This window comes from Balaenoptera musculus, chromosome 15 (genome assembly GCF_009873245.2).
Source record: "Balaenoptera musculus isolate JJ_BM4_2016_0621 chromosome 15, mBalMus1.pri.v3, whole genome shotgun sequence".
NCBI lineage: Eukaryota > Metazoa > Chordata > Mammalia > Artiodactyla > Balaenopteridae > Balaenoptera > Balaenoptera musculus.
This window is the reverse complement of record NC_045799.1, coordinates 12797361-12821683: the sequence shown is the minus strand read 5'-3', so window position 1 is coordinate 12821683 and position 24323 is coordinate 12797361. Positions and strand designations below refer to the sequence as shown.

Genomic DNA, 24323 nt, shown 5'->3' with positions numbered 1-24323 from the left:
TAAAGGTTTGCTGCAGAAAATAGCGTTTCAGCTATTTTAATTTTTCGCCTTTCTTATAAAAGTGAAAATTCTCTTTGGATTTCTTTCAGTAAGCAAAAACAGGTACTCATATAGGTCTTTCGTAAAAACCGAGTGGCATAAAGCAAACTTTCTAAAAGCAGGGGATACGTGTATTGGTTTTCTATTTACATCCCCTTTTCTCTTCTTTACTGCATTATTTTGTATTAATCAATAACAATTATTATTAGTCTATTTTGCAACCTTCCGTTAGGTTGTCAATTTTACTTCCATCATTCTTTAGTGGATATCCTGTAGATGTCAACATATATTCTCAACTTATTAGAATCTACATTAAATTACATCTTTACCACTTGGACAACAGAAGACCTTTAGAACCCTTTAAAACCATTTAACCTCCTCTGGCTGTTGTGTCATCCTCAGCAAGTACTTTAATTCTACATATATTGTAGACCTCCACAGGTTATTATTATTGCTATTTTGTATAGTCATGGTTAAAATAAAGTTTCCAATGTATTTACCCTTTCTATTGCTCTTTATTTTTCCTGTAGTCTTCATTTAAAATTATTTCCCTTCTTCCTAAAGAACTCCATTTAAGAGACACAGATGTAGAAAACAAACGTATGGACACCAAGGGGGGAAAGTGGGGGGGGGATGAATTGGGAGATTGGGATTGACATATATACACTAATATGTATAAAATAGATAACTAAAAGAATCTGCTGTATGAAAAATAAATTAATTAATTAAAAAAAAGAACTCCATTTAATATTTATTTTAAAGCAAATCCACAGGGGCCCAGAAAGTACATCTATCTGCTAGTTGTATAATTAAAAATTAATTATAAAATTCCAAAAATGGCAGAAAGAGAAAGATCTGCTGACAATGAAGTATCTGCTTTTGCTTCTATGAAAACATTTATTTATATTCACTTTCAAAGGATAATTTTAATGAGATAAGGTTCTAGACTGGCAGTTGTTTTCTTTCAGGTATGTATTTCTGTCTAGCATACTAGGGGTTCTTGAAACTGTGAATTAATCTCTCATCAACTTTGAAGAATCCTCAGTTGTATATCTTCATATAGCACTTGTGATTTTCTCTTTCCTCTCTTTTTAGGATTTAAGTTATGCGTACGTTAGAACTATTACCATGCTCCATATGGTTTAATGCTCTTTTGTGTATAGGCGTACCTCAGAGATGTTGTAGCTTTTGTTCCAGACCACCACAATGAAGCGAATATCGCAATAAAGCAAGTTACACAAATTTTTGGTTTCCCAGTGCGTATAAAAGGGAACGTTGTGGTTGGTTTGATCTTCTATCCAGACCACTAAAACTCTCTCCACATCAGCCATAAGACTATTTCATTTTCTTATTATTCATGTGTTCACCGAAGTAGCATTTTTAATTTCCTTCCTTCAAGAACTTTTCATTTGCATCCGCAACTTAGATAACCGTTTGACACAAGAGGCCTAGCTTTTGGCCTGTTTTGGCTTTCAACACACCTTCCTCACTAAGCATTTCTAGCTTTTCACTTAAAGTGAGAGACATGCAACTCTTCTTTTCACTTAGAGACCGTTGTAGGTTTATTAATCAGCCTAATTTCAATATTGTTGTGTCTCAGGGAAGAAGAAGGCTCGAGGAGAGGGAGAGAATCAGGGGAAACACCAGTCAGTAGAGCAGTCAGAACACACACATTTATCAAGTTCCTCGTCTTATATGGGCACAGTTCATGGTGCCCTAACACAACTACAGTATAACACCAAAGATCACTGCAGACCACAACAACAAACTTAATAGTGAAAAAGTTTGAAATATTGCAAGAATTACCAAAATGTGACGCAGAGACATGAAGTAAGCCAATACTGTCAGAAAAATGGCGCCAATAGACTTGCTCGATGCAGGGTTGTCACCAAACTTCAATTTGTACAAAATGCAATATCTGCAAAGCACAATAAAACTAGGTATGCCTGTATATGCAATCCTTTTTGGTCTCCATGCTTCAACATGGATATTTTCAACAAACCTATCTAAACCTTTGTCTGATCTCCTCTTATGCCAATTAATTATATTTTTAATTTCAGTTTTTATATTTTCCAGTTGGCAAATATTCACATGAGCCCTTTTTAGATATTCCATTTCTCTAATAAGTTTCTCCATTGTTTGATCTTTTTATTGAATATGTTAATAATAAATATTTTGCAGTTTATCTCTGATAGCCTCTGATAATCCATCAGCTGTGAGGTTTTTTCCTTATTGTTTATCATTTTTTTTCTCTTGGTTTTTGGTTATTAGGTCTCCTTTCTGATATGTCTGGTAATATTTTTCTGAACATTGGCAAGGCATTTTGTTTGAAACATTGTAGTGTCCATGGATGATGTCCTACTTCCCCAGAGCATTCTAATTTATCGTTTCTTTTTTTTTTTTTTCTGGCAGCCACTGTAATGAGGACAGATTATCGTGATTGTAATGATTCAAGACTGATTTTTCTACTTTATGGGTCCAGTTTACTTTGGCTTGTCCTTACTTCCCAGGACAAGTTCTTTGAGGGACTCAGCACAAACCACCGTTTATTTTCCAAGCCTCCACCTATTTGGTGATCACTGAACTCCAAGTTCTGCTGTTATGGCATCATGATATTGGTGAAAACTTTGCTTAGTTTCTTAGCCTTTCAGCTGCTTACTTTCTGCTTATCTTCTGAGCCCCTTGGTACAGCTTAGGAATCAGCAAATGCTTCAAGAGGGAAAGCACTACAGAAAAGCAGACCCACTTCTAGGGGGTTCTCTGAAATCTTGGGCCCTCAAACCCTGGCTTCCTTGGTAGCCCCAAATATCAAGCTGTATGTCCCCAGAACCATGAGCTTGTTGAAAAGCTATCAGTTTCTGTGACTCTTGGCCCCTCTCTGTTTACTAATGGGCAAATTCCTCAAAGGGAAAAGAGGTGGAGAAAATAGGGCTCACCTCAGTGCATTTCCCTTCTGTCTGCACTGTTGACCCCTCAAGTCCTGGCAGCCTAAGCTGCTCTCTGATGTATTCAAATAGGTTTTTCCCATAGTACACAGCTAGTTTTTCTCTTGGATTTTTTGAAAGATGGGGTTCTCTTTTTGAATACTGCCATCTCTCCTAACAGAAACATGGTAAATCATGCCAGTAACTAGTGCCTCATGGAAGCACAAATGATATTGCAGAAATGGACACCCTCGAAGAACATCTAGCCAGAGCTTCCAATCTTTTAATATATAAGTTCTATTTTTATAGAAAAAACACAAATGATTTAAATTTTACTGCCTAATTACTTTTGAGACACTGTGCTTGGAAAAAATATTCAAGAATTAAAAATTTCAGAAATTGTAGCACAGGTGTTAAAGCATGGATTTGGAAATCAAACCACTGGGGCTCAAACCCTGCCTTTGCTCCTGCCAAGCAGGTGACCCAGGGTAAGTTATTTCACCCCTCTTGGTCAGAGTTTCCCTGTTTATCAAGTGGGACTGAAAAGAGTATTGCTCTCATGGGGGTGGTGAATGGGAGAATCAGACAAGTTAATATACATGAAACATGTAGAACCCAAGATCATAAGTCTTAGAAAGTGTTAACTACAAACATAAACAAAATAATTTGCAGATTCCCTCTTGAAGCTGGTTTCAGCCCACAGGCACGAGTTTTAAGCACCTGCCCTGATCCAACCTCCTTGCTCTACAGATGGGGGCACGTTTGGGGCACAAAAAGGGGACGTGAAAACATACAGCTTGTTAGTCCTAAAACTGGGTCCAGGACTGAAATTTCCTCTTGAGCATTTTATCAATTAAATCTGTGTGCCCTGGAAGCCAAGCAGCTAATTTCCATTGAAGGCAAAGGGGTCGAGGCTCCCTCAAACTACAGGTAATTCTCTAATTGCCGTGTCTGCCCGACTTGCTTGTGATCATTAGCAGAGCCCCTCGTGCTCCGGCTGAGAGAGGAGAGGGAGGCCAGACGCATCACTGCTCATCTAAATTTTTAATAATGCTCCAATCTTCAGATCATCAGGTAATCAAACCCAAATCAGCCCAATACTCAAAGCCAAGAATAACGAGGGGAGTGAAAGGGATAATGTTTCTTTAATGAAATTTTCATCAGTGCGGATTTCTCATTGAACATTAAGGCCTTGGCTTGAAGCCAGCATCAGAGCAGACTGCCGTGACATTGACCTTTGTCCCTCGGGGGGACACAGTGCAGTCTGGCTGCACCAGCTCTCTGATGACACAGGTGGTCGTCCTTGCAGCTCTCACAGAGGAAGCGCGGGAGCCCAGGGCAAGTTGGCTCAGGGCCCTCCGTCCTTTCCAGAAGGTTTCTCTGCATCTCAGCCCCTCCTTGGCCCCCACCTGCCCCTCCTGAGACCCACACACCTTACTCTATAGCACCTCCATTCTCCCAGCTGCTCAGGCCAAATCCTTGGAGTTGACCTTGGTTTGCTTTCCTCTCACCTGCTCTGTTCCCTCCATCAGCGAATCCCATCAGCCCGACCTTCACAGAAGAATCCCAAAGCCGGGCCGTGATGATCCCGCCCTGTACCTTCCCGCCCCCCCAGCATGGCTTCCTCACGGGTCCAGCTGCCGGGCCCTCGGTCCCAGAGTCTGTCTCCCCACACGGCCTGAGGGTCCTTGTAAAACACACTCAGAGCACGGCCCTCCTCTGCTCAGACCCGTCCAGGCTCTGGTCACGCACAGCGACACCCAGCGTCCCTGCAGGGGCCTACAAGGTCGTACACAGATGTGGCCCCGTCCCCTCCCGGACCTCAGCCCCACCGGCCCCCTTGTTACCTCCTCGCAGCCACTCCGGCCCTCGCTGCTCCTCACACGCAGGCCCCGCACTGGCCGTGCCCTCGGCCTGGAGCCACCTCCCCCGCGATCCACGAGCCCCGGCTCCTGTCTCCAGGACCCTTGTCCCTTGTCACCGTCTCAGCGAGTCCGCCCAGCAGCCTGTGTGACCCGCACCCAGCCCGTCACTCCCTCCTCGTCCTGCTGCACTTCCCGCTCAGCAATGGTCACCTCCAGAACCCACACGCCGTCCATTTTCATGATCATTGTCTCCCGCTGACATGTGAGCTCCAGGAACAGGGACCTGGCTGGCTGTCCTTCCCCGCTGCCCAGAGGAGAGCTGCGCACAGGGCAGGCGTCCCACACGACGGGCTGCACGAATGCACACACGAAGGGCAAGGTCTGACCACGCTTTCTAGAACAAGTTCACAGTATTAACAGAGCAGCCGCTATACGCTGGGCCAGGTCAGGTCCTGGCATGCACCAGAGAACAAGAGACAAAGAGCCCTGCCTCGTGGCTGCCCTGACCTCCAGCGCCTGGACGGACACCGAACCAGCCAGCACGCGGGGACCAGCACCAGCCGCAGTGGAGCCCTCGGGAAAGCGCTCCTGCGAGGGGCCCGTCTGGGCTGAGCTCTGGAGAACGAGGAAAACCCATCACGTGAAGAAAAACCCGTCATGTGAAGACTGGGGAAGAGGCAAAAGTTTAGAGTTTTCCAGAAGCAGGGAGGAGGGCTGGCCTCCCAGCACAGCGACCCGGGGTGGGGGGCAGAACGAGCTGGGAGGGGCCTCGTGATGATAACACAGCTGATGCTCATTGATATTCACCAGGAGCCGCTTCACACACAGGAGCTCATTGACTCTCCACAACCACCTGACTGCTATGAGCCCAGTGCCCAGTGTCCCGTGTCTGTATTTCTCAGCCATCGTCCCAATAATGATCCACAACTAAACCCCCAAACTCAGTGACTCCCCACATCTCAGTTCACAGGGCTGCAGGCCTTCTGGGTTCAGCTGATCCGAGCTGGGCTCCTTTGGGCGTCTCTGCTGAGGATCACTGAGCTACTGGGCTGGACCTCAGGCTGGGGACCAGGGTCAACTCAGTCCTGCAAAGCCCTCACCCGCCTTAGAATGGAAGTTCCCTGGGGCAGGACCTTCCGGAAGCCAAGAACCAAGCCAGACCTCACAAATGCACTCACAGCCTCTCACTGCATCGAGCCCACAAGGGCCCCACTGGCCAAAGCGGGTCCCCTGGCCACCCCGCATCGTTGGGAGGCCTTTGAAGAGCTGGGAGCCAGGACGCACCGAGCACGAGCACGTCGGGGTGGTGACCGACCGAGCCGCGCGCTCCCGGGAAGCCCCGCCCCGCGCCGTCGCTCTAACCAGCAGCCTGCACGGGCTCACGGTCAGGGGAGGGGAGGGGTCTTAATGTGGGAGCAACGGGGAGCTGTACTGGGGCTGAGTAACCTCTCCCCCCAATATTCACGTCCCCCCGGAACCTCGGAATGTGACCTTCTTTGGAAAGACAGCGCTTGCAAGTGTAATCAGTTAAGATGAGTTCCCGCGGCTTAGCACGGGCCCTAAATATACTCTGACGAGCATCCTTGTACGAGGCCATGGGAAGACGCACAGGGAGAACTTCATGTGACCATGAGGCGGAGACGGGAGGCATGCAGCTCCCAGCCAAGGAAGGCCAGGGCTGCCGGGAGCCATCGGAAGCTGGGAGGGAGGCGGGACGGATGCTCCCCGGAGCCCCCAGCAGGAGCCGACACACCCACACCTTGATTCCAGATTTCTGGCTCCTAAACTGGGAGACACCGGTTACCATTGTCTGAAGCCACCCAGTTTGTGGTAATTCATTAAGGTAGACCTGAGAAACTCATCCTGAAGCCTCCAGAAGGTTCTCAGCAGGGAACACCTGATCTGATGAGCATTTTAAAGACCTTCTGGCTGTGACAGGCAGTCAGTAACGTTTCTGTCCCCAAGTTCAATTCCTGAGGGATCTGCCTCACCCAGTTCTTGCCTCAGGCCCTCCCATGAGGTGACGTCAAATTCGGGGGTTCCCTGCTCTTCCCGCCCTTCAGACCTCCTCGTCCTCGGGGGAGCATTTCCAGGGCCCTGCCTGCCCCACCGCCGGCTCTGTCTCCTCTGAGCCGCTGCTCTGAGTCACTTAGCCTCCGGCATGTCCACGCCTTCTGTCCCTGCTTTCCTCGGTGATGCATCAAAGGGTAGAAGAAACTTCCACAGCCACCCATCACCCCGAAACACACCACGCTAAGCGGGTCCCCCTCCTAATACCACAGGAGCCTCAGCCTCAGATGTGAGTAAACCCCCTTTCCTCCTGAGCCTCCGTTTACCCTCCCACAAAACGAATGGGTTTGACTAAACAATTTCCAAGGGCCCCGTCTGACTAGAACGTTCTCTGATTTAAATATTTAGTTTAGAATTCTTAAGCGTCCATTCTCTGATTCTTCTCACTCATCCAGTTACTCAACAAATGCACATCAAGAACTTACTGTGTGGTTGGGCCAGTTCTTAGGGCAGGAATCCAACAGCAAGCAGACAATGTTCCTTCTCTCCTGTGGGTGACATTCCTGTGGGTGCAAATGACCATAGAAGGTATAAAATGAGTAAATCAAGTTCAGATGGTGACAAGTTCTGTGCAGGGGATAGGACGTGACGCAGGGATGCAGACACTTCTTTAGACGGTGCAACAGGGTTGTTCCCTGAGCAGAGAATGGAAGGTCATGGGGAGAGCTGAGGAGGAGCAGCTGGGGAGGAGCATTCCAGAAGAGGGGCAGCACGTGCAAAGGCCCTGAGGCAGGAAGGCTCTGGGATCTGGAGGAGGAGCAGGAGGCCAGTGGGGCTGGAATGAAGGGAGTGAGGGGGGCAGTGGGGGACAGAGTTCAGGGGAAACTGCAGGAATGGAGCTGGGCCTTGTGGGACCAGTGAGGGGTGGGGTCCCCTTTCTCCCGGGCGCAGTGGGAAGTCACTGCAACGTTTACTCAGGGTCTCCTTTGTGTTTACGGAGCTCACTCTCCCTTTGGGTGCGAGCAGAGGGTAGATTTTGGGGTGGAGAGAGGAGGGGGCAAGAGGACTGGGGGGGGCAACTGCCGTGACCCCAGGAGGAGGAAGGTGCCGACTCAGGTGAGAGCAGGGCAGGGAGAGGGGCAGACAGACCAGCGCATGTTTGAATTTAGTTCATTCACTATAGCTGGAAAAAGAGGGGGAACCCCAGGACGACACGTGGGTGGTCACCGGCCCGAGTGACTGGCGTTTGGAGGCGTCACTTACTGACAAGGGGGCACTGGGTCATCTGAGCTTCGCTGAGAACTTGCCAGATCTGAGAGCCTGAGAGCCTCTGCCTCCCAAGCAGCTGGGGAGCCCCCTCAGGGCCACCGGGAGCTGCAGGGCTGTGAACACAGGGACCCCTGCACAGGTCACCAGCACCGACCTCGGCCTGAGGACGGACCCGTCCCAGACGTGGGGGCAGCAGGAAGCCCGGCGCCCAGGGCAGCCTGGAAAGAGCCCCGCCCGGCCTCACAGAGGGAACCCTGAGGGGCCCGTGATCCTTCTAAGAGCTTCGCTCCCACATCCTCCATGACCCCAAACCACCGCCGGAGGAGCCCTGATGGTCAGTCCTAACAGAGCGCTTCACGGCTGCCACTGGACTTGAACGAGGCCGCTTCCTCAACCAGCCTCCTCCAGGAGCCTGTGCTACAAACTGGGAATGAATTTAACCGCAGGAAAATGTCAAGATATCAGATGCTCGGCTTCATGAAGGACACATTTCTCATCTGTCCGGCTCTTCTACTTCTCAGAAGACGTGGGGCCTTCATTTCATACGATAAGGCATGTTTTCAGGGCAATTTGAAAGAAAGGAAGAGGGAAAGAGGGAGGGAGGGAAGATGGAAGGAGGAAAACGTGAGAAAGGAGAAAGAGGATATTCGACTTCAGGATGAGAATCCAAGATCCTCGGGTCTGTTCAAATGCTCTGCTGACCGGCACCAAACATTCAGCCCGTGTTGCTCATTTAAATTTTTGAGACGTTAGTGCTGCTTGATGTTGGGTGTTGGGCAAACAAACATCCTCCTATGAACCCAACCTTTGTCTATATCTCCCTTTTGGGGACATTGGTAACATCCTCAAATCAGCACCAGAAAGTCCCATTGCCGGGGCAGCCCTGCCGGGACCCATGATGGAGGAGCTGCCCTCGGCCCTGCTTCCAGCTGGGAAGGAAAGCCCAGATGTGGAGGACTTTCCTGGGTGGACAGTGGCCTGGGGAGCAGGATGGGAACCCAGTGCCTCCCCGTCCAACAGCCCCTCTCTCGCCAAAGAAGCGGCCTGGAGGACTCAGCTGTTTCATGTTCTGGAAAAACAGAGGTTTCGTTCCTGGTTGGCCTTGGTCTTCAGAGGACCTGACCTGGATGTAGAGGGTTTGCAAGTTGGGTGGGACTGGCTTTCCTGGCTGAGTCCACCTTCTGGACGGAGTCCCGCAGGTGAGACCCATGCTGCCCCCTCGGGTGCCGCGCCCCCTGTCCCCAGGCAGCCGCCCGCCCTGCAGCCTCGGGGTCAGAGCCGCGGAGGGTGGACGCTGCTCCTGGCGGTGCATCCTTCCTCACAGCCACAGGCAGCTGGTCCTCAAGATGCATCCCAACATCATCCAGGAGCCAAAGTCAGCCTGTGTGTAAGAACCTCAGGCCTCCTTGCTGTGGAGTCATTGTACACGTTCCCTGGCAAAAAGGAATTACAACCAAAAAAGTGCATTATGGAGAATGCTGTAGGGCTTCCTTGATTATTACACATGGGCACTTACACAAAGCGCTGAACCATCATTGTTCGCTTTGAGCAGAGCCCCAGCTTCAGTGAAGAAGTAATTTTTCTACCCTCTTCTGAGACCCTGCCTTACATCTTTCTCTTGCAGGAAGGTTGCAACACTGGGTCTCACAACTCTGCTTCCTAACAGCCCCGGATGGAAAGATAGAAATTCTGGAAGGTGTTCCTCCCCTCTGATATGCACATAAGAGTATGCATTTTCAAGACCCATTTTATTCCTTCGAGAAAAAAAGAGATTTCATAATATAATAGATTTGTTAGAGGTTGTTGAGGAAGGTGATAGGAATTATTCTTTTTTTAAAGCACAGTTTTGTTTCATGGCTGCAAACTATGAGGCAAATAAGAAAGGACATGAACATAACTCTGAAACAGAAGGAAAGTCACTGTTTTTTAAGGAAATATGTAAACAGTAAGAGAATGCGGAACATTATGTGTTTATGGATTCTGGATCTTGCCAAAATGAAAATACTTCTTAAGAAAATATTTAAAGCATCACTGTAAACCTTGAATGCATCATGTTCAGATGTCTTGACTAGACATGGGACCATCAGGGAATTAAAAGCAATATTTAGGAAGGAATTTAAAAACTGAACTAGAGTTCATTTTTGATTCCATAATGAATGAGAAGAAAACATTTGGACTGTAAAAAGGAAGTCCAGACAAAACAATACTCGCTTTTAAGTTTCCAAAAAATTAATTTTAATTTTATGTATCTTTTTCTGCCAAACATTAATTACACATATTGTGTTTCTTTGTCTTATAGGAAAAGATAAATGATAAAGAGCAAAGAATTTTAGCCTTGGGTCAGCCTGTGAAGTCTCCATTTTCACAGGAAGCCTCTGCTGGATTTCCATGGCATCGGGGGCACATCCAGCACGCCAGGACCCAAACCGAATCTTGCTGCAGTGAGAACATTAAGATGAGAAACTATATCAGCCCTCATTAAAAGGGAACATTTTGGGATGACCAGAGAGGATGCCCTCTGAGGGGTCTTGTAGTTGAAGTGCCCAACCAGTAGGTCAGCATCTCTCAGCACTTCTCAGATCTTTACTAAGTTGGTCTTGAAAGAGTCAGACTATCCTGATTGCAGCTGACAGAATCCAGATAAAAATTACTAAAAAAAGGAAAAAAAAAAAAAAAAAAACCAGGGAGGAGGGGTTATTAGCTCACGTCATTTAAAAGTACAAAGGCAACAGCTTCAGGCATGGCTAGATCAAGGTACTCAAATAATGGTATCAGGAAGTGATCCCCTTCCACCTCTTGGCTCTGCTTTTCCCTCTGTAGGCCCCATTCTCTGGCAGACTCTTCTTTCCTAGCACCTATTCACACCCTCAGCAGCCCTGGGAGAAAAATGATTTTCTACCCACAGTTTCAACAGAAGTCCCAGAAATGAGTCTTACTGAATCATGTGTTTATCCTTTATCCAATCTCTGTGGCCAAGGGCATGGAACACTCTGATGGCTCAAGATCATTCTACTGCAGAAAAGTATCCGGACTTAAACTTTTGAAGGCTTATGGCTTTGCTGTTTAAGAGCTGTGCTGCAGGATGGAAGGAGAAGAGATAATCACCAGTTCCCACGTGGCCTTTTATGACCCAGCCTTCGAAGTAACATAGCAAAACCAGCCCTCAGATTCAAGTTTAGGGACAATAGACCCACCTCTCATGGGAGGAGCATCCAAAAACGTGCAGTCATGTTTTAAAACTACCACACATGGCAATCAGTTTTGCATCCTAAGATTGGCTTTTCCTCTTTTCCCACTTCACTCTTTCCAGTCCGCAAATCACTTCCCTAAGTAACCTACCTGCCTACAAGCTTTCATCTCCAGCTCTGCTTATGGGGGAAACCCAAGCGAAGATGCTATCTGTAGCCTCATTCCTCAAGCAACTAGGGGCCCTCCAGGCTTATCTGATGAAGTTTAGTTCAGATAGACATGAGTTGTACATTGAACTTGCTTCAGTTAGAATGTGTGATCGTCTTTGGGAGAAAAGCAAACTCCCCCAGGAGTAAATTTCCACCTAAACATATCCGCTGCTTTCTTCCTCAAGACGACTTTGTCTTGCACTTTTTAAATCTCTCCCATTCCTGGCTGCCTGCATTCCCTGAACCTCGCATCATTTGGAAGAGCTTTTTAATGATCTTTTAATTCTTCCTCAATTTTCTGATGCATCTGCATGTGTAAAAGGGAGGTTAAAAATTGCTCCCTCTTCCTGATTTGGCTTCGTCACCATGCAGCAGGGTCTGGTTTGACTCAAGCTGCACCACATCTGAGTGGCCCCCTTACAAAGAAATCCCCTGGGAGTTAGAATTTGCTTTCTCTGCTGTTGATTCACTTTACCCCCATCTACGTTGAACATGTACAGTTCAAAACTGGAGGTCAAACACAGAGCTGGTTTATTTCAAAGTATTCACCATTTACTCAGGGCTATTCTCAGCCTCTGCTTTCCCTCCCTTTCCTAAAAGAGGTAACCTGCAAATTTTTAGCTCGAAAGAACAGTTTAAGCATGCTTAAAATCTTCAATGATTTAGAAGTCATTTGAAAGAAAGCCTCTGATTGATTTACTTGATCTTACTTAGGAGAAACTATTTTTAAAATGAGTATGTGAGGGAATTCCCTGGTGGTCCAGTGGTTAGGACTCAGCATTTTCACTGCTGAGGCCCGGGTTCAATCCCTGGTCGGGGAACTAAGATCCTGCAAGCCTCACAGCACGGCCAAGAAAAAAATTGGTTATGTCACAAGTTAGCGGTAGTATGAGGGCACCCAGGACACAAAGACCCCCAAAGCTCACCAGGTGGACAGGTGAGGCACAGGACAGAGTGTCCCCATGCTGATTGGGTTCTCATAGAGCCACCAAATGGCACTGTAGGTTGAGCGGATGCTGCCTGGTCTCTACATCAGGAAACCTGAACCAACAACATCATGTTAGGGGGAGGGATAAATTAGGAGTTTGGGATTAACACATACACACACTATATATATATATATAATAGAGAACCAACAAGGACCTACTGTATAGCACAGGGAACTACACTCAGTATCTTATAATAATCTATAAGGGAAAAGAATCTGAAAAAGAATATATATATATATAACTGAATCACTTTGCTGTACACCTGAAAATAACACAATGTTGTAAATCAACTATACTTCACTTTAGGAAAAGAACATGTTCCCCGACCAAAAAAACCAACATCATTCTGGGCATTGACTCTGTGTCCAGAAACTCTTCTAAGGGCATATGAGGTATCAACCCACTTATTCCTTCCAACACCCTCCAAGGAAGATACTAGTATCTTCTACTTCAAGCACAAACAGGAGAAAACTGAAGCTCAGAGCACCCGTGTGACCAGCTGGTGGGTCTTATTGCCTCGCCTTGAACTCAGAACACTGACTCCAGAGTATAGACCATTAACAATCCACTGCCTACGTGGCCACGTCGGAAGGGGCTCTGTTTGGGCAGCCAGAATTAGTAAATAAAAGTACAGGATGCCCACCCAGTTAAACAATGCGTAGTTTTCCTCTAAGTAGGTACCAAGTACTGCATGGCCCCGAATTTTATCTAGCAACCTTGGATTCTGTTAGCCAGAAAGAAGGGGGTGCAGCTGTTGGAAGCAAACACATGACTGAATCTCCAGTGCTGAGAACATGGCCCAGCACTTAGCTGCCAGAGAGGACCTAGGACAAAGCGATGGCATGGTCTGAGGGACTCTTATGGTCACCATGGAGACCCGTAAAGAGGATGATGGAGCAAGACCAAGAGGACAGGAGGAACTGCTTGAATCGTGTGGCTGCTTCTAGAAACAAAGCAATAACCAGTATCATGGTGAGGGGGTATTTGTCGTCTAAATCCACGCTGCATTTGTAGAGAGTTAGGAAGGTGTTTCCAAAACTTCCTCAGACTTGTTGGCTTATCCACATCCCACTTACACTATGATTTGCTTATTTCTTTCGACTCACTTTTTTTGCATAAATAAATGTATTCAAACAGAAAACTTGGGCTTCCCTGGTGGCGCAGTGGTTGAGAATCTGCCTGCCAATGCAGGGGACACGGGTTCGAGCCCTGGTCCGGGAAGATCACACATGCCGCGGAGCAACTGGGCCTGTGAGCCACAACTACTGAGCTTGCGCATCTGGAGCCTGTGCTCCGCAACAAGAGAGGCCGCGATAGTGAGAGGCCCGCGAACCACGATGAAGAGTGGCCCCCGCTCGCCGCAACTAGAGAAAGCCCTCGCACAGCAACGAAGACCCAACACAGCCAAAAATAAATAAATAAATAAATTAAAAAAAAAAAAAAACACAGAAAACTTGATGTCACACCTCTAAAAGGAAAACCGACCATCCCTTGCTATAAATTGAAGGTAACTGTAAGGATAAATACATATCTTTAAAAAAACCTATCCAAATAATACCTAAAGTTATCTCCCAAGTCACAGTGGATACGTAATATCCATAAAGAAACACTGGTTGAAAAAAAACGGTTATTAGGCATAAACATTTTTATGACAAAATATTCACTTCGTATTTTAATTTGACTCCTTAGGAAATCTGATTATAATTTTAACTCTATTGAGTCATTCTTGAGCAATCACTTAAAATCTTAACTCTAGAAACTCAGCTAGCCAGAAACACCTGAACCCAGATGAGCCCTAAAATTCCAATATGGCAGTCACTTCCCAGGTTGGATTCTCCTTAACGGGTGTCTCAGGCGTTGCTGTCTGGGAGAACCTACTGCCTCAATCCAATGAGAACCATCCGGGATGTCAGCACTGAAGTGGGTCAGTTATGAGGTTATTTGGGTTACCTAATTAAAGGTACACTAGGGTGGGGGGAGGGAGCGGTTCTGTGATTTATCCAATAATTGGTTCCAATCCTGCATACCTCTGTAATAGGGTTACACACGGACACCTTCTCCCATATATTGGGTTGGCCAATATGTTCACTCGTTTTTTTCCGTAAGATGGCTCTAGTAGCGCTTAGTTGTCTTTAACTTCATCTGAAATGATTTTGTTAGACTGTATTTTGACAGCTGTCACATCAGCATGCATTAAAAAAAAAACTTATCAAAACTGGTGAATTTTTGTGTAACATTCTAATATTGAAGATGGAAGAAAAAAGCAACATTTTTGGCATATTATGCTTTATTATTTCAAGAAAGGTAAAAACGCAACTGAAACGCAAAAAAAAGATTTGTGCAGTGTATGGAGAAGTTGCTGTGACTGATCAGACATGTCAGAAGTGGGTTTCAAAGTTTCGTGCTGGAGATTTCTCTCTGGACGATGCCTCATGGTCTGGTAGACCAGTTGAAGTTGATAGCAATCAAATCGAGACATTAATTGAGAGCAATCAATGTTATACCATGTGGGAGATAGTCGACATACGCAAAATATCCAAATCAAGCGTAGAAAAACATTTGCACCAGCTTGGATATATGAAATCGCTTTGTTGTTTGGTTCCACATAAGTTAAGTGCAAAAAACCTTCTTGATCATATTTCCACATGTGATTCTCTACTTAAACGTAACAAAAATGTTTCATTTTTATTTTTATTTTTTATAAAGTTCTTTCACATCTTTTTTTTAAAAGATTTTTTTGATGTGGGCCATTTTTAAAGTCTTTATTGAATTTGTTACCATATTGCTTCTGTTCTATGTTTTGCTGCAAGGCATGTGGGATCTTAGCTCCCCAACCAGGGATGCAACCGGCACCCCTTGCACTGGAAGGTGATGTCTTAACCACTGGACCACCAGGGAAGTCCTGAAAATGTTCCTTTTTTAAAACAAATGGTGACGGGTGATGAAGAGTGGATACTGTACAACAATGTGAAATGGAAGAGATAGTGGGGCAAGCGAAATGAACAACCACCAACCACACCAAAGGCCAGTCTTCATCCAAAGAAGGTGATGTTGTGTACATGGTGGGATTGGAAGGGAGTCCTCTATTATGAGCTCCTTCTGGAAAACCAAACAATCAATTCCAACAAGCACTGCTCCCAATTAGACCAACTGAAAGCAGCACTCGACAAAAAGCATCCAGAATTAGTCAACAGAAAATGCATAATCTTCCATCAGGATACCGCAAGACTGCGTGTATCTCTGATGACCAGGCAAAAACTGTTACAGCTTGGCTGGGAAGTTCTCATTCATCTGCCGTATTCATCAGACATTGCACCTTTGGATTTCCATTTATTTCAGCCTTTACAAAATTCTCTTAGTGGAAAAAAAGTCAGTTCCCTGGAAGACTGTAAAAGACACCTGGAACAGTTCTTTGCTCAAAAAGATAAAAACTTTTGGGAAGATGGAATTATGAAGTTGCCTGAAAAATGGCAGAAAGTAGTAGAACAAAATGGTGAATACGTTGTTCAATAAAGTTCTTGGTGAAAATAAAAAAATGCGTCTTTCATTTTGACTGAAAAACCGAAGGAACTTTTTGGCCAACCCAATACCTCTGCAGTGTCTTCCCACGTGAGCAGGGCGGACATCCCCCACCTACTCGCTTTGGGTTGGGCTGTGTAACTTGCTTTGGCCCATGTGGGCAGACTTCGTGTAGCCCATGACTGAGCAGAGGTTCTACATCTGCGTGACTTGCGGTGACCTCCTGTACTCTGCCCTCCCACATATGAGCGTGTCCAGGCAGGGGCTCCTCTTACGGCCAGAGTCCCAGAGCAACAGACAGATGAGGCTGAACTGAGACCAACCCATTGCCTGTAGCCAAGCCCAGCTGGTCAGCAGCCTGAGCTACAGATGACCAGACAAGGCTGGCCAAGATCAACCAGACCACAGTCAACACTGAACACCCGTGAGTGTGAAAATAAAGGTTTATAAGTCACTGAATTTTGAGCTGGTGCATTACACATCACTGAAGTGGTAAAAACTGGTTAATATAACTTCTTACTTGGAAAATGGGCCTTTCCTCATCTGCCCTTCCTGGAAGCTGGCTCCAGACTGGTCCCTCCCGCCACAAATAAACAAAAGTCCTGGGCGGTGGGCACCTTACCAGGAGGGTTTGCTCTTGCCATCAATGGGACAAACTACAGGTCATCTCAGTTTTCTCAACCCTTCTACCTCAAAGCAGGTCATCCAGGTTCACAAACCATCTCCCTTGGGCCAGGCAGTGTCCAGTGACCTTCCCCTACACTGGTGACCCAAGAAGAAAAAGATCAAGGAGAGAGAGGATATTCCCCAGCCCACTCCATTCCCATCTTCTTGCTCCTTGCTCCCAAAATAAAGAACTCAGGAACATTTTCACCCTGATCATCTGAGACAAGACAGAGATGGGTGTAGACATGAACATATCCATTAGGTGCTGTTCACAGACCCACTACACTTTTTGTGAGAGGCTGTAATTAGACTGCTGTGATTTTTCAAGTCAGGAAAATGCTAAATGGAAGCGTGTCAGCTGGTTATAAAAGTTACCCAAAATAACATCACAGGGAATGGATCTTTTGATAAAATATTCCTAAAGGGTTTTAAGCTATAAAATATTTTCTCCCCCCAAATTCGCAGCTTTTGCCTCCCATTTCCAGATTTCCAGATTGACATTCCAAAATGTTTTTTTTTTTTTTTATGTTGCAAAATGTGCTTACTGCTTACCTTCCCCCTCTGTGGAAGTGCCTCTTTTGCGTTTTGCACTTAATTTTAAACCTGAGACTGATAACTTTTTCAGTGCTGAGTCACTGGTATAGAAATGGCCCAATTTTCAGCTCTCCAGGCAGAGATATGGGTTCTGGAACCAGTAGAAAAGCAACTTTCAGCATATCCCCTAAGAGAGTAAAAACAACAAATCCTGCTGGTCAAACAAATCTCTGATGCTCTCTGAGAATGATTCTTCTTTTGTAGCTTTTCCTGGTGACAGAGAAAGGGAGTCTTTCTGGCCACCTGTCAGAATCTCAATGAGTCAAGAAATATTTAATAAGTGTCCGAGGAACATTTCAGGGGTTATGAAAGAAACACAGGAGAAACCTCTCTCTTCAGGGAACCCACAAGATTTAGACGAAGGTGAGATTTTAAAACCTACAAGAAGGATGTGTGTCTGTCTGTTGTCCCTGTGCCAGAGGAACATAAAAATGCAGCTTCCCGGAGCCTGACCTCCAGAAAAGTGCTTCCATTGTGAACTGTGTTTTAATGAAGTATCCTTGCTTCCCCAGCTGGACCACAGATGCTACGACTTCAGGGTCTAATGTGTGATGGTCTTAGAAGCATCTACCGCCTCTTGAATCCAAGAATAAGAAGTCCTCAGTCAGTTCTGGCCGACAACTTAATGAACGATTCTAGAAAGCCCGAGAAGACAGACCTCCATGTGGGCTGCAAGAGTTTTAAAGGAGGAAAAGTCTTCATTTCAGGCGGAATTGTAATGTTCCCTTGCACAGGGGTTATATTTTCTCAGAAGCTGACATGACTTTCAGGCATGAGACCCAGGAGTGAAATATGATGTATGTTTCCTGTCGAAGCCAAGAGTGACCTGAATATAAACCTGAGCCGGGCTCTCAATTTGTGCCTGGGCATACACAGCTGCTTGAAAAGGCCCTGTCCCTAACAGTCTGAAATGATTTGTAGTCTCAAATAGAGGAAAAAGTGGAGTAATCTTTCAATATGAACATTTGGAGGCCCTACAAACACACACACACACACAGAGGCTCTTAGACATGTCTCCATCCTGAATTGATCTGAGCAGAAATTCCAGGCTCCAAAGGGAAGCTCTGAGGCCAGAAGAGCTGTCGGGCAGTGGGCATGGGTAAACTAGGCAGTTGCCAACTCCTTCATTTATACTGTACAGACCTGGCAACAAGAGGATGTAAGCTGACCGAGAAAATTAGTAAAGAAAAAGGAGAACCATAGAAAGACGCATGTTTGGTTGGTGCTGAGCGTGCTTCCAAGTCAACATTCCTACATCACCGCCCTCCTCTTCCCACCGCCCTGTTCACTAACCTCCAGACCACCTGAAATCTCCCTCTTAAAGCACCACCTGCTTTCCCAGGCTCCCCAAAGCCTGCCCCCATCTCCCCTGCTGGGTCCCAAGGCCCGGGTGGGCCTGGAAGGGACACTGTTGTCTGGACTCCTGGCGGCGGGTTGGGGCCCCAGAACACAAGATGTGGGAAGACTCACAGGTCCTATGAGCGGGTCGCTCTGCATCTTCCCTGGCCTCCACCCAGGCCCTCCTCTTCTCTTCCCGGCCCAGTGATGCTGTATCCTGGGAACTGGCCCCTGAGAGCTCCCTCTCCTGAGCTCCCTGCCCTCTAGGGTTTGGTCAGGGTCGGCCTGTGGGAGGCACGCTGGAGGTGAGGGCAGGAGGAGAGGGAGGTCCCATGTCCCTTGCCCACAGGCTACCTACTGTGCCCAGAGTGGCTGTAGCCCCTGTGGGCAGCCCGTCCCCTGCCCGGCTCTCCCTGGGCTCCCCAAGCACTCTCCTCTCTCCTCTCGCCCCGTCAGACCCAGGGGCACTGGCAGCTCCCCTCTCCTGCTGTTCCCTGGTGCCGCCATCCCTGAAGAGTTCCCTTAATTCTGTTTGAAGCCCCCCAGAGCGAGCCTCTCTTTCCTGCCGGCGCTGTGACCAATAGAAAGTGTTGGACCAGAGCCCTGAAGACCATCAGTCACGGAGACTCTTGTCTGATCCAGGGGACTCAGCACAAGGCGGGAGCCCGAGTCTGCAGAAGCCAGCAGCGCCCCAAGTGGTACATATTTGCTCAAAAGTCACCTAGTCGACTGCAATCAATAATACATGAATGCAGGGCTTCCCTGGTGGCGCAGGGGTTGAGAATCTGCCTGCCAATGCAGGGGACACGGGTTCGAGCCCTGGTCCGGGAAGATCCCACATGCCGCGGAGCAGCTGGGCCCGTGAGCCACAACTACTGAGCCTGCGCGTCTGGAGCCTGTGCTCCGCAACAAGAGAGGCCGCGATAGTGAGAGGCCCGCGCACTGTGATGAAGAGTGGCCCCCGCTCGCCTCAACTAGAGAAAGCCCTCGCACAGAAACGAAGACCCAACACAGCCATAAATAAATAAATAAATAAATAAAAATTAAAAAAAAAAATCCTGTCCAAACTGAAAGTGATTTAAGAGTTGGGGGCATCTGAGCAAATGTCTCAACCTGTGGATATTTCTCTCAAGGCAACGCTCTAGAAAGGGGGAGATGCTGCCTTTCTGAAGTGGGTCACGGCCAGGCAGCCCAATCAGAGAGAAAAATGCTCGCTGCTTCTCTCTCCATCTTCTCCAGTCTTGACTGGATTATGAAGAGATGATTGTGCGGTGGAGAGGAGCGGGGAGAGGGCCAAAAGTCAGCCGAGCCCAAGGCCTCTTCAAAAACATATTAGTCACTCAAGTCCTGAAGGCGATGGGTATTGATTTCTCCTACGGCTGATGTGCTGGGACTCAGAGCTCCAGCTCCGGAGGGATTAACGTGAGCCACATTTAGTGCCCTGGTGTGGCTCTGACTGCTCCAGGGACCTGCTGAAATCTGGACCTGGGGTCTTCCTCGGCCTGTCAGGGGTCCTCCCCACAGATGGGGACAAGGACTGGCCCAGTGGTCAGGTGGGCACGGAGGCAGCGGATGATTGCAGACGTCCTGGTGCTCAGGACCTGCAGCTCAGCCCCTGCTTGGGGTCAGCTCAAGCTTTCTCCTGTCCCTGGAGCTCAGTCTTCCCATCAAACAAATGGGCAGATTAGCATCCATCCCTTGGGTTATAGCAAAGAACAGCTGAAGGAATCTTGAGGTCTGGGGAGTGGGGTTCACAGAGGAGTCGTGATGCAGGTGCAGGGTGTGAAACCCCCAGAGCCCTGGCTGCATCCCAGAGTCGGAGCCACTTGGTGAGATCACCTCTATTCATCCTTCAAAACAGACAGCCACTAAGTGGAGAAACGGGAACCTCTTGCCCATCCTTTGAATCTCAGTCCAGGGCTGTTTCCAATAAACCGTGGCTATGCACCAAACTTCAGGGCTAGAGTCTCTTCGATCATGCCGCTTCAGTGTAGACAGAAGGTCCTGGTTAATACAGGCATACCTCTTTTTACTGTGCATCACAAATATTGCATTTTTTTTTTACTAACTGAAGTTTTGTGGCAACGCTGCGTAGAGCAAGTCTATTGGCACCATTTTTCCAAGAGCATTGCTACATCCTGTCTCTGTGTCACATTTTGGTAATTCTCATAATCTTTCAAACCCTCCACCAGGGAAAAGATTACGACTTGCTGAAAGCTCAGATGATGGTTGGCATTTTTTAGCAATAAAGCAGTTTCTAATTAAGGTATGTACTTATTTTTAGACATAATGCTATTGCACACTTAATAGACTACAATATAGTGTAAACACAAGTTTTATAAGCACTGGGAAACCAAAAAACTCATGTGACTCGCTTTATCGCAACGTTCACTTTATTGAGGGTGGTCTGGAACCAAACCCACAATATCTCCGAGGTCTGCTTGTAACAACAATAATAACCAACAATAATAACTGTCTTAGTAATGATTGTCTTAGCCCAACTTTCCCAGGAAACAGAGATGAGGAAAAAGTTTATGTGCTAAAGCATAGGGGAGGGCAATCCCAGGATGCAGGAGGGAGGGGAAAGGAGAGTGAGGCAGGGAAGGTAGACAAGAAAGTACAAATAGGTTTCCCCCCAGCTGGACAAAGATCCAGGCTGGCCCCATCGCTGGGTCTTCCTGGCCGTCCTCGGACCGCCTGTGTGCACTGTTGTAAGAGATTCTAAGGGTGGGACAAGGAAGGGTAGAAAGTAGGGGTAACCACCTTTTGGACAGCTCCATGGGCACTGCTCCCACGGAGTACCATGTCGGTGGTACAGCTGGAGCCCTCCAACATGGTTACCCCATGAAACTCAGTGCCCTCAGGGACCAGGTGACAACATGAACAAATGAACACAGAGAGGGGAGGGGACTGAGGCAAACTGGGGGGCCCGGGCCCCCTCTAAAGGAGCACTTGCCACTCAGCTCCAGCCCACTGTTGCTCTGGAAGAACCCGGGCCTGCATTCTACAATTTTACCATTTTTCAATGAGTGCCTGAAACTGGGACTTTTTTTCCTCTGTTTTAACTTAATATATCTGCCTTGACTGTGGGCCATTAGATTACTTTTTCTCATGTAATTTTTTTTAATTGAGGTAGAATTCATACACCATAAAATTCATCATTTTAAGGTGTAACGTTTGATGACTTTTAGTATTTTCCCAAAGTTGCACAACCACCACCTCTGTTTCATTCCAGAACATTTAAATCACCCCAGAAAGAAACCCATACCCATTCAAGGCCATTTCTTATTCCCATCTCCTGCCCCACCCCAGCCCCTGGCAACCACTGATCTGTTGTCTGTCTCTATGAACAAACCTATTCTGGATATGAAATCACGCTACGTGTGGCCTTTTTTGACTTGCTTCTTTCACCTAGCGTAATGTTTTCAGGATTAATGTATGTTGTAACACTTCATTCCTTTTCATGGCTGAATATTATATTGAATGGATATACCACATTTGTTTATTCCCTCGTCAATCAGTGGACAGTACTAAGCCCCTTAATGAGAGATTTTGAAACCTAAAACTCAGCTGCCCCTTCCACGTGAGTGTGAGGCTGGCTTTAGAGCATGGCTGTCACCTGGAATGAGACGGCCACAAGCCTTCATCAGCATTGGCTGATCTCTCGGGTGCAGAGGTGCGACAGCTAAAAAGTTTCTCGGTGATGCAGGAATGGCATTGGTCCCATTTCAAAGACCTATGTCTTGGTCGTTGATTTTGCAGAGCAATTTGCAGGAGCAGTTCTTCTGGTCCTCTCAGTGCCTGCCCTGGGACAGTGTAGGTGTGCTGCATCCCACACCCGGCCCCCCACCGCCCCCCAGCAGGAGAGACGAATCCCTGGCTCGGAAGCAGCTCGAGTGACTGAGGTATGGAGTCCTGAGCTTGGGCTCTGGAAGTCACCGCAGGGGCTGTGATGTTAACCACACCCATCACTGAAGACAGAGGGGAGGGGTTTCTCACAGCCCTAAATCTTCCTCCTCTGAAAGGGGCATGGATTCTCCCAGTCTTTCGCTCTGGTTTATAGCAGATCCAGAGGCACAGGTTGATTCTGACGGAGGCTGAGTGAGCTGGGGGAGGTCAGGGTAGTGCCTGCACCTTTGGAGGCTGGTGAATGAGTGAGCACACAGAAAGCTGTCACCTCCATCTCTAGCACGATGCCAGGGATGCTTATTTCACGCTGCCCTCTCTAAAGCCCTTTCATCACTGCCTTTCCTGCACTCACATCAACATATCACCTTCAAAACACTGTCACAAAGGCATCGTCTTTGGAGAACGGGCTCGGGGAAGAAGTGATCCCCCGTCTTCACCTGCCTCAGCTCTATTTCCCACAGAGTCCTTGTTTCAGATCAAAGCAGCGTGTGATTAGAATCTCACCACTGATGAATCCCAAAAGATCACTTAGAAACAGGACCGTGTGGAAATCAAGAGGACAACTGCCATATTCTCTGAGGGCTGAAGACAATTTTCTTCCTTGTCCCACAGCACATGGGGAGCTAACAGATAGAGCTGCCGATTGCCAGAAAATAGGCGGCCCCTCTGGGATGGGAACTTGGCACTTGCCGAGCTCTACACCATTCATCAAGGCGAGCTTGTCTCTTGGGTGTAACATCCAAGTTGGCTGCTCGGCTGCCTGCTCTTCAGTTAGTTCCCTGAAACAAATTCCCTAAAACTGACTCTGTTGAGTCCCATTCCAGAACTTGCCATCATTTCTAAAGCATACAAATCTCCTTACGAAATTTTTGATTGGCCACCAGCATCACATTTTCGCAGCCACCCCATGACAAATTTCATAGGTTTCCAGACCTGCATTTCTCAAAACTGAAAAGATCTGAGCTTAAATTCAAAAGAACCAAATTATCTTGCTCTCCGAAGCTTAGAGAAGCATTTAATTGGGATAATGGTTGTATGGAAATAAAAGCTCTTTTGCAGTCATTTCATTTTATGCACTTGTAGGGACAAAGGTAAGTGCTCAATTAAAAGGGAACTAATGGATTGGTCATGTGGTCATTCTGCAAGCATTTGTTAAACAACTAGTCTGTGCAAAACACTGTTAGGTGTGATGAAGTGTGCCAAGAAATATAATGCGATTCCATTAAATGAGGCAAATAATGACGAGTCCCTGCTGGAGGATCGAGAATCCTGCTAGACTCTGAGACACACGCAGATCTGATCACCGTAGGGATGATGCAGCAAAGTAGCACATCCACTAGGCAACTCTAATTTAATAAAGGCTAAGTAGAAGATGAGGTAGCGTTGGACGCAGGTGAAGGTGGGAAACGCCTTCATTTCCTGCAAGTTCACTCAAGGAGACTGGGGTCCTGGTGTGAGAATCTTGGGATGATCACTATCCCTGGCTTCAGAGCCCTCAGGACAAAGCCGGCTCTGCCCCCTGTGAACATGCACAGGACATAGAAACGTTCTGTCCCTTGGTTTCCTGATCTCCCATAACCCAGCACTTGGACTAATTTGTAGTGAGACAGTGCATGTCCAGAGCTGTTGAGAGCTGTGTCTGGAGCACAGAGGGGACAGCTGTGGTGGCTGTCATTACCGCAGGGTCATGGCAGATGTGGGTTTTCCACTGGTTCACCCATGCAGGTCCCCCTTCCTGGTGAGAGGGTCCCACGGGACGCCCCGTGCCTGAGGCTGAGGCTGTGTCTGTGACCAGGAGGTGGA

General features: G+C 47.3%; 1 non-coding gene across 1 annotated transcript; it reads left to right on the top strand.

Moving 5' to 3' along the window:
* Positions 1-12254: 12254 nt before the first annotated feature.
* TRNAE-UUC lies at positions 12255-12326 on the top strand. The gene has a single exon. It is a non-coding gene; the product is annotated as a tRNA-Glu (tRNA).
* Positions 12327-24323: the final 11997 nt, after the last annotated feature.